The following is a 7321-nucleotide window of genomic DNA, read 5'->3' on the forward strand; positions in this document are numbered from 1 at the left end:
ACTGGCCAAACAGTATTATAAATAATATGGTTTCTGTTTGATTATTTTGGGGCGGAGAAGCCGGGAACTAAACAAGAGGTCTCTCCTACACCAATGAGTATATGTGAAATATATTGTCTTTTCAAGTGAAAGGAAAACAAGAAATCTGTCTTGGAATCATAGCCGTTACCCCTTACCTGTTGTCCTGGAAAAGCAGTCCATGCATAAACATTTTATATTTCACTGCTGAACGCCTAACTCAGTCTTCATAGGAAAGATTGAAATTATCTTTCTCTGAGGATCCAACCACTAGAGGTACTCCCTCCCTGTGCTGTTTGGGATTGCCTTTAGGATAGGAGAAAGATGCACAGGTGAAACGTAATACCTAGGATTAACCTATAGAGCATCCCCAGGGTACCATGGCAACCTAGCTAGGAGAGATGGACCCTTCCCTCACCCAGACTCTACAAGTCTCTCCCACCTCCTATTTGACATAACCCTAAAGCGTCTTCCTGTTGGGTCTCTATTTTTCATGATCTTCCGCAGTCACCAAACTTTTTAGGAAGTGATATTTCATAGCAGGTAGTTGAAAACAGACTTGTTAATTGGGTCAGATGTAAGGTCTGCTAACTTTTTCTGTTGTTTGGTTTTGAGAAATCTGCTTTTCTACCGTGTCTCATGCTACAAGCTATTCAGTGGACGACCCTCACGTCGTATACTTAAAGATGAGATACCGTGAATTCAGGACGTCTTTCTGGAGCATCTCTGAGTAAACAGGAGAGTAGTTTGGAGTGTCAGGTCCAAAGCTCAGTATTCCATGTCACCAGAAGATGTCACTGTCAGGCACAGAATGGACTAAGGGAAATGTAACTTCCCAGTGCTACTTTGTGTCTCCCCTCATCTTGCTAAATCTCTGGAGTTCAGTGAAAGAAAACACAGGGCTGAGGCCTTGTCTCCAAGTTGAAAGACTCTGAAAAATTACTGCATTCAGAGGATGGACTTCCCAGACACACACCAACAGTTTTATATTAAAAAAAATTGCACAGCAGTAGAAAAATTCTGCTTTGATTAATCATTGTGTAGAAATTAATAACCACACATTGCATCTGCATGACTTCTGCAGAGGAGTGTGTCTATTGTATGTAACTTTACTACCTATCAACTAAAAAAACTCAGACTGTTTTGCCAATGCCTGCGATTAAAGTAACAGCTCATTTAAAGCATTGGGAACAGGCTGCCAACATACGCATTTTAATTTAAGATGAATGGATGTCACAAATAGAATAAGTATCGCTCATTTAATTGTGAAGACGCTGCTGTTTGTGTTCTGAGAGACATTATCATTGAAGTTTACTTCAGTTTTGCAAAGCCTGTGTGTGTGTGTGTAGGCAAGCAACCAAGACTGGCAGGGAAGCCTGTTCATGGCTGAAGGATGTTTATTTGAGGACCAAACACTGAGGGCAGGAAGTAGATATGGATTTAAATCCCAGGTGACAGAAAGGATGGGATAGGAGGTATTTGTGCTTTGAACAGCTGGACTGGACTCAGGTCTCTGGCTGGTTTGACAGGCAGGCTATCAAAGAAAAAGCAATTAGGCAACATCAAGAATATTTTCATCTGGGTAACTTATTTTTAATGTAAAACTTTGCTAGTTTGCTTTTCTCTTCATTTAGTCCTACACTGAAGTCTACTTTAGTCCATGTGTCTATATGATAAAAAAGAGCAAATTGTGTTGGTCTAGCATGTCTTATAAATGCCCCTAAATTAAAAAAAAAATGCATTTCCTTTTCTGACTCACTAGCTGTTTTTGAAAACTGAAGCAGAATTATTTGGTAGTTTATATTTAGCTCATGTTTACTACGTGTCGTCTCTTTTTGAGTTTTTTTTAAACATGGATTATTTCCTCCTAGCAAATCTGTGTAATGGCTTTTATTGTTATTCCTATTTTCATGTGCAAATATTGGAATACAAGGTTGGTAAGTTATTCAAAGTTACAATGCTAAAGAGAGGCCAACATGGCACTTACTGAGTCAGGAGTTACATAGCTGCTTTAAAAGCTTTCTAAAAATAGCCAGGTGGTGGTGGCACACCTTTAATCCCAGAACTCTTGAGGCAGAGGCAGGAGGATGTCTGTGAGTTCAAGGCCAACCTTTTTTCTACAGAGTGAGTTCCAGGACAGACAGGGTTGTTACACACAGAAACCATGTCTCAAAAACTAGTCCTCCCCTCCAAATAAAAATGATATTTTTTATGTGTTTGAATGTTTGTCTGCATGTGTATTTGTGCTCCACATGGGTCCTGGTGCCTGAGGAGGTCAGACAATGGCATCAGATTCTCTGCAACTGGAGTTAACAGACAGCAGTGAGCATCCATATTGGTGCTGGGAATCTAACCTGGGTTCTTGGTAAGAGCAGCAGGTGCTCTTAACTGCTGAGCCATCCTCCAGCCCCTACAGACCTAACACACTGTCTCACAGTGCTCTCCTGAAATTCATGGCTGTGCTATTTGCTGAGCCATCTTCCAGCCCCTAAAGCCCTAACCAGTGTCTCACAGTGCTCTCCTGAAATTCATGGCTGTACCATTTGCTGTTTGTTTTCTTACCACTCTGTTGTAAAATTTATTGTTAAATATTCCTGCTGAGAGTGAGGTCTGTGCACAGCTGATTTAGGAGCTGATGGTTGATCTTCTTTTCGTCATTCTGAATGTTCAGAAAAACAGGGACCATTTCACCCTACTTCAGCACATAGTTCCTTTTCATTAAAAAAGAATGACAATTGGTGGTTAAGGGGTCACCAGAATCTAAATGCCTTCAAATGCGATCTTGTTTTTAAAAACTGTGTATGCATGTTAGTATATATTAAGTGCACAAAATCATAAGGTTCTCTCTCTCTCTCTCTCTCTCTCTCTCTCTCTCTCTCTCTCTTTCCTTCCTTCCTTCCTTCCTTCCTTCCTTTTTCTTTTGAGTTTTTTTGAGACAGGGTTTCTCTGCAGCTTTGGAGCCTGTCTTGGATACTAGCTCGGCTGAGATTTGCCTGCCTCTGCCTCCCGAGTGCTGGGTGTAAAGGTGAGCGCCACCACCGCCTAGCAACTCTGGATTCTCGGTCTTTAGTGCCCCCACGCCCACTGCCCACACTTGTTCCACTTTCATTGCTAATCTCATCGATCCCTGCAAATTCTCCTTTGATTTTCAAGTCTTTTCAAAAACTTCCACGTATGAGAGATGCATACAGTATCTGTTTGAGTCTGACTTGTTTCAGTTAAAACAATCCTCAGTTTTGAGACCGGAAAGGATTTGTCATACTTTCTTTTCTTGCTTTGTGACTGACAGAGCCCATTTGGCAGGCTGGGATTATGGTGAGTACTTGGCCATGGAAAACAACAGAATTTATTGTCCTGTGTATGAATGCAGGGTCTAACTTGGCACTGAACACAACGGTAGATGTCGTAACAGGTTAAAGCAGTCTTCAAAACAATAAACTCTCACATGCATTTCTAGAGAGGATTTTTTTTTTTTACTGTGAAAGAAATGAGAGACATACTAAGGTGAATATCTATGCCAATTTTTATGGGTTATTGATTCCAACACAACTTTGGAATCTTTTGAGATTTCTAGCGATTAAAGGTGATGAATTATTTATCAACCCAAGGTCAAAAGGACATAGAAGATTTTGTACTGGCAAATAAAATAGAGATTTGCCAAAGACAGGCCTGGTAGATATGGTCAGCTAAGCCAGAGTCTTAGTTAATATAATGTTTTGTTTTGAGTGTGTATGTAAGGGAAATACCCAATCAGGGTATCTTAGTGCTTATAAAATTTATATGTTGATGGACTAATACACTTAAATAAATATATCAAAAAATAAACATTTATCAGTCACCTTAATATGAGAATAAAACACTTAAAGGGGGTTTTAGGTCCAGAAAAATTATCGTTAGATGTGTTGAGTTTTAGTTCTTCCTTGAAGGCTTATATAGAGAGTATGTATATAATCGTGATTATTTCTACTGCTTCTCTTACAATGAATAATCTTGGCTAAAAAAGGGAGTCTAGTTCCCTGGAGAGTTTTTGGTCTAGTTGGGAATGCAAGCCATATCCTACGATCATCTCTCCTTGGATGTGTGAGAATGTGGCTAACGAGCCCCAGAGAAGCAGAGAAAGCTATATAATGGTACAATCAAATCCACGTTCATTCAGGGGAGAGGAAAGCGTAGAGTAGCCCGAGGTACGGTCATGTGCGGTGTGGGCTTTGGCTGGACTGTGAAGTTTGGGTGTGCTTTGAACAGGGGAAATGAGTTCAGATGTGCCTCTCAGACAGAAGCAAACGGAGCTGAGATCCTGGAGCTGTGGTAGCTCAATGGTAAGCTGTCATAGCCCAATGCCAGCCAGCTTCCTTTAATGGAGTTCTTAGAATAGGAAGAGTTTTGATGATTAAAAGCCTTTGCTTGATGAATTTCATATTTATTCCAATTTGATTATTACTGGAGAAAACCAATTCCCTTTTAAATTCATTCTCCCATAGGAGAAGAATGTGTGTTTCCTATCAACTAAATTAAGTTAGTAATTTAATTATGTGTATCCAAAAGCACGTAGCTTTGATATTTGGAGATCAAGACTGATAGAAAAGCTGCTCTGGAATGAATCCTATGCATATTATCATAGTTCAGAAGTCGATAATGCCAATACACATTCTACTGTATCAAGAACATGACTGGAATGGAGGGAGACATGAATAAAAATAGGAGTATATTTATGCATTGTTACTGAAGGTAAGAGTCCATTAATTTAAAAAATGTTTGCGATGTGTGTGTGTCGTGGGGGGGGGCAGGGGGAAGGGAGAGAGAGAGAGGAGAGAGAAAGAGAGAATGTGTGTGTATATGTCATGGGGGAGTGAGAGGAGGGAGGGAGGGAGGGAAGGAAGGAAGGAGAGAGAGAGGGAGGGAGGGAGGGAGAGAGAGAGAGAGAATGTGTATGTATGTGTCATGCGGGAGTGGGAGGAGGGAGGGGAGGGAAGGAGAGAGAGAGAGAATGTGTGTGTGTGTGTGTGTGTGTGTGTGTGTGTGTGTGTGAGAGAGAGAGAGAGAGAGAGAGAGAGAGAGAGAGAGAGAGAGAGAGAGAGAGAATGTGTATGTATGTGTCATGGGGGAGTGGGAGGAGGGAGGGAGGGAGGAAGGGAGGGAGGGAAGGAGAGAGAGAGGAGAAAGGAGAGAGAGAGAATATGTGTGTGTGTGTGTGGGGGAGAGAGAGCATGTGTGTGTATGTGTCATGGGGGAGTGGGAGGAGGGACGGAGGGAGGGAGAGAGAGAGAGAGAGAGAGAGAGAGAGAGAGAGAGAGAGAGAGAGAGAGAATGTGTGCACATGTGGTGTATGGAAACCAGAGCAAGACACCAGATACAGTCTCTCTTGTTCACTACTTTATCACTTTAAGAGTGAGACCCCCCCCCCACCGAGATGGAACCTTAATGTCTGAGCCAGAGCAACGACTCAGTGAGCCCCTGACATCCACCTCCCTCTGTGCTACAAAGCTGGGGATCCAGAAGCATCAGCCATGCCTGGCTTTTCACTGGGGTGCTGGGAATCCATGTGCAGTTCCTTATCCTCAGATGGAAAATTCTCCTGTCCGTTCAGCCATTTCCCAGTGCCTACCAAACCTCTTGGACACTATAATCCTGTAAGAATATTGCTCTCGGGATGAAAGAGCAGCACTGATATAAAAGTAGGATTAATATAAGAAATGGAAACTGATAAAATTTAAGATCTGATCTTACTTTTTGTGATACAAATCAGTTATTACTTTTCAGTTGCTAGAAATACACAGGGTGGAACTCATTTTTATAACTGAAGACCTAGCATTTGTATGGCTCACCTGTACTTGCTAAAAGATTAGATGGTGTGGCTGCCTGATATGTGTTGGGATGCTTTGAAAGTGGGAAATCAAAACACAACAAAAAGTCTTTGCAAGAAGTAGGGGAGATTGAGTAAACATAATTTTTGAAAGTAGTAATACTATTACAGATCTAGATCTAAAAAACAGAGTATGGAAAAATTGTCTTTTTTTTCAGTTCTTAGTAAAAATTATCCAGATGCTGCATGAGAGGTAGGATAAAGGTTATGAAAAAGATTTTTTTGAGAAATTTAGATAATGTGTTTCAATTTAGTTATGATAACAAGCACAGGTGGTTTCAAGTATATTTTGCTTCAGTTTAGTTTTCCCTGCCTAGCCAAGTTCTGCCCTGCTATAGGTCCAAAGCAGTTTCTTTATTCATTAATGGTAATCACGGTACACAGAGCAAAATTCCATATCACAGTTTGTTAGCTTCAGTCCTGCCTGTGATGCATCTCAATATGAATATTAAAAAATTCTCAGTTTAAATGAAAAATTTCAGAAGCATCTCATAAACAAAGCACAGTTCCTGGCGTTTGCTCATCAGATCCTTCCCAGCAGCTTGGCTGTTGTTTCCATTTATCCAAGAGAAAGTATAATTGTTTGAGAGCCCAATATCATTGACGGTTGTCTTACTCGGGCTTTTACCATGTGTATGTGGCTTCTCTATAGCTCCGTTTCCTATAGAACGATGTACACAGTGTCCGTAAAGATCTTCAGGAAACAAACAAACACACAAACCTGTTGACAGTTTATTACAGTTTCTGCAGCAGAGGACAGCAGTCTATGGCAGTCTAGGAGCAGATAGAAAAAGGTGTGCGGGGGAGGGGCACACGAATAGGAGGTAAACGTGAACTCCAAACATTAGGGCCAAGCATGCCCGATATTAAAGATGAGGTTTGGGAAGTAGAGAGCTGGGCAAAACGAGGTAGTTTATAGCCTGTCCACCCATGGCTCAGTTTCTTGATGAGAAGGACCAGAAGCACCCAGGAACTAGCAGGACGCCCATCAGAATAGCCCTTACAGACTAGCTGTTAGTCTCGGTAAGCGAACTGCTTTAGAGTAGAATTGCATCTTCCTGAAGGTTATTTTTGGAGCTGGTTACAAAGCTCTTTTTACTCCCTGTTCAGATCAGAAAATCACTTTCATCTATGAATAACTTTAGAATAACTTCGTCTGTTAAAATGAAATAGAATTTGTTGTTTTCAGTTTAGGTTAATGTTCAACATTTTTTTTGGGGGGGGGAGTCATGAGTTTATCCTTTGGCCTACTAGCATAAATGGAAGCAGAGAGAGCAATTGTCCTTGCTGCCTTGAATTCCGGTGAGGGCTTTACCCACTGACTATGCATCTCTCAGCAGTTTTCAATCCTTTATGATAATGAGAGTTTTTGATAGTTCTGGATTCTGTATTAGCTGGATCATACCCATGCACACATTTTACTGTCTGGCTTTTATTTGT

The sequence above is a fragment of the Microtus pennsylvanicus genome, chromosome 9 (assembly GCF_037038515.1).
Source record: "Microtus pennsylvanicus isolate mMicPen1 chromosome 9, mMicPen1.hap1, whole genome shotgun sequence".
NCBI classification, from domain to species: domain Eukaryota; kingdom Metazoa; phylum Chordata; class Mammalia; order Rodentia; family Cricetidae; genus Microtus; species Microtus pennsylvanicus.